Source organism: Varanus komodoensis, unplaced genomic scaffold (assembly GCF_004798865.1).
Source record: "Varanus komodoensis strain SLA01 unplaced genomic scaffold, ASM479886v1 scaffold16, whole genome shotgun sequence".
NCBI lineage: Eukaryota > Metazoa > Chordata > Lepidosauria > Squamata > Varanidae > Varanus > Varanus komodoensis.
In genome coordinates this window covers 12,256,037-12,260,037 of record NW_025335468.1, presented here as the reverse complement: position 1 = coordinate 12,260,037, position 4,001 = coordinate 12,256,037, and positions in this window count along the sequence as shown.

The window sequence follows — 4,001 nt, the reverse complement described above, 5'->3', positions numbered from 1 at the left end:
GGATGATCAAGATTAACACACCAGCAGTGCATCCATTCTGACTAGAGTTTATTTCTGTGCTAACTCTGCATGTGTATGGATAAGGGCATGTAGCAAGGGCAGTCACTGTTATTTTATGACACTTCTCTGCCACCAATGGCTAAAGCTCTCTGGTCAGTTCATGGTCCCTACTCCAGTAAATTCTTTGTTCTTGCTCAACTTTATGTTTTAATAACACTTCATTCAAAATTCTAGCCCACAACAAAAGATGCCAAAGATGGGAGCAGATGGGAATTCATCCTTTGCACAATCAGGCTGTAGCATCAAATGACCTTCATCCATCTAATTTCCTCCAGTTGTTTTGGACTACAACACAAATATTCCTGACCATTGGCTGTGCCGGTAGGTGTTGATGGCAGATGAAGTCTGAAACAGTTGGAGGGTGCCACGTTGGAAGTAGCCTCCCTTACAGATATTTCTTAAACCTCAATGGTACAGAAGATAAAAGTATGGGGGGCAATGGAAGACCATGCAGACTGATATACCTTCAAAGTAAATGTTATGCAATATTGTTAGCTTTTATCTTCATACAAAGTTGTCTACTCCCCCTTTGAAAATGACCAATATGCTACCACCCAGTTCCTTCTAAAGATTAACTGTCTTGCTTGCCCATCCATTCTATGTGGCTGCTGGAATGGCAGTAGTGGCTGATAGGTCAAGAAGATTCTCTAGAACAAACAATTATTTCAAACCATCATATTATAACTAATCCAATGTAGTATTCATAGTTTAATGTATTCATAGTTTGCACATGCTAACAAATACAGATGGTTTAGAAAATTTGCAAAATGTCACATCACTAGTACAGCTGGACAGAATCCAGAAAGTCTAGATTTAATTTTCTTCTTTTTCCCTGTCAATAGCATATTTCTTTTTTCCTCATTTGAGCATTGTCAAAATTCTTATTTCAAGAAACCAGGCAGATTTTGATGCTTTTAACAGTTTAAAAAATAAGGTGAATTATTTGCCTCATCCCTTACTTCATCTATCGTCAACTTTCATGTCTCCTCCGGATCATTCTTTGCACCATACAAACTTTTTGGATGTTTGTATAGAAGCCTGAATTTCACCCTATGTTATGTAACCCTAACTATGCCACAATGCTTATCCCAGTTTTTGAAATTACAGTTTGACCTTGCTTCTTATCTTAGTTTTAATGTGTTAAAATGTAAATTATGTTTTTTCACAAAGAAAGTCACCATATAGAATTGTAATCTCAGAAAGAAAAGGCAGGTAATCTTCATGCTGCCTGAGAAACTGAATTTATGGCTTTCAGCAAAAGTTTATTTTGAAGATACACATGAACTTCCAATGTCCGAAATTAATGCTATCATCAGAAAGAAAAAGAGAACAGCAATGGTCCTTTAAAAAAATCTGTTTCCTGTTTGCTATACAAACAAAAATAATAGAGTTATACCAAACCTCTTTATTTATAAATTATTCCTGCAAAATTATTATCTATTACATTTTGGAGAAGAAAGCAAGGAACTCTCCTGTACTCTTGGATCAACTGTAACTTTTTACTCCTAATCAAACTATGTGTTTAAGGGACATCACCTTTTAGTTGGACCCAGGGTTGAGCAGTCAGAGGCAATAATTTTCCAACATTACACTTTTACTTCAACTTGTTATCCCTGTGATTCTGTTGATTTTTCACATGTAAGATTTAAAAGGCTAGTTTATCCTTAGCCCAAAAAGGCATGCTTAATGACTTTCATGTTCTACTATGCTTCTATGCCTAAATATGTACCATTGCAATGGTTCAATTTAATTAGTTTTTAAAAGATGAATGTGGATTGCATGAACAAATGACAAATCAGAAGCATATATACAATGCGCAGCAGCAGCAACCCCGATGCATGTCAGAGCATTAAAAATGTTTTAAATAAATAAATAAAAATAAATGTCTCCACCCCATGAAATAAGCCCTCTTGTTCTAGAACCCAGAAAGTCTGGAACAGGAATGTTTAAGTGCTGCCCAGGCTCTCAAGATGGTGGAGGGAGTTTCAAAAGTACAATGTGAGTAAAGGACACTTTACTCCTGTGCCAAATAGTGATAGACTACCACCAGCCCCAAACTGGACCATGTAAAACAATATAGCTGGAGGATAGCTATTCCAGAGAATGGAATAAGGGAAAATATATCTACTAAAGGAATAAACATATGGCCCCCGGCCATTAACTGAGGAGTCACAAGATTGTTCAGATTTCCATATCCAATGTACGTGCTGAGAATTGGAGTTCTGTCCCCCTTCCCCATCTCTCCACAAGAATCACACTGGCTGATCTCCATGGTTGGGAAAGCAACCTGAGAGGGGGGGTGAGAATGGATGCTTTGGAATGGGCAAAAATGGAGGTTAGGCTACAAGATTGGAAGCACTCCAGTCTTCTTCCTTCCCTCTCAAATATGCCCCATATGCTCTAAATAGCAAGAAGACTGCATATAAAAATACAGAAACAGGTGGACAGGGAGGCAAAGACTGCACTGAATGCCTGTAAGCCTATGGGTTTGGGGGCTTACAGGCATCCTAACAGGACTATGGCATGCAGATGGGGTTTAAAAAACGAACACTGCACATCATGTATTCCTTCAAGCAGAATCCCTCTTCCTACTCCAAAATATCCAGCATAAATTATTAGGGGCTTATTATTTACCCATCCATTTATTTCTCATCACAACTGGCATCCTAACATTCCATGTTTCTGTTACCCTCATATATAAACTCACACAGAACCAAACTACATGCTCAGTGTATAGAATAGCTGCATCTCCCTTTTATCTTTCCCCAGCCTCAGTGAAACTGCAACTAAAATCCACTCACCCAGCACAGTTATAATACCAAAGTAGAACATTTTCACTGATACCAGAGGGAACATGTTCTAACCATACAATAAGCATTAAGTGTACTTTGGCCCACAATCAACTTATCTTCTACAATGATCTCTCTTCCTCTACCACTCTCAACTACCACCAGCATTTTATAAGCTCATGGGTTACTTTCAAGAAATTATATTTTCCAGGCAATGTGTTTCAGTGAATAGAACAGTCTTCCTCAACCAGGTGCTTTCCAGACACATTGTAATACAATGGCTGTTATTCCAGCCAGCATGCAGCAGGTTCAAGGAGGTTGGGACAGAGCAGCCACATGCAGAAAAGGAAAATTCAGATTCAAGTTCATTCTCAATTAAATCATCACTGGTTGTCTGGACTCAGCACTCTACCTCTATCAACAATTTTGTGATCATAAAAAAAGAAGCAACCATGTGGTCTTTGGAAGAAGGATACAGTTAAAACAAAATCAATAAATCAGTAGCTGGATTTCCTTTGAGACCTATGCATGAAAACACTGATAATTCCAAAACATTTGTGAATACGCATTTTCCTGTTTATTATGTTAGATGTGTTCTAACTTTTTTGTGCTGAATCCTTCTGTCTTTAATCTTCTTTCCTCACTCCAGATTGATTATTTACATACGGGAAAAATCATAGTACTGCAAAAGACAACATAATTTTCTACTAAGATTGCTTATTATTAATGTTCACGCTACCACAAAGCTTGTATATGTTTATGAATGAAAAACTCTAACAATGCCATCTATCAAGCAATGGCTAACCAAGGCTTTCACACATTGTCCAGAACCATAAATTAAATGATGGTACACAAATATGAATGGACTTAATCAGTTTCAGTCTTATATAACCTTTTCAGACCATAACAATCCATACTGTTATTTCATTTCATTACATAGAAAATTTATTTTATACTTTCTAGAACATTATAACAAGTAAATAAGAAGACAATGAATTGATAGATATATTTGTTTGTAGTTTTGTTTCTTTGTGAGATTAAATAATTTCTTTCCACCTTTTCAGTATTCAAAATGAAACTGAACATGTAGTAGGTTGAATTATTATTTTTTTTTTAGGTTGAAATTTTTTATTTAAATAAAAACATACTACA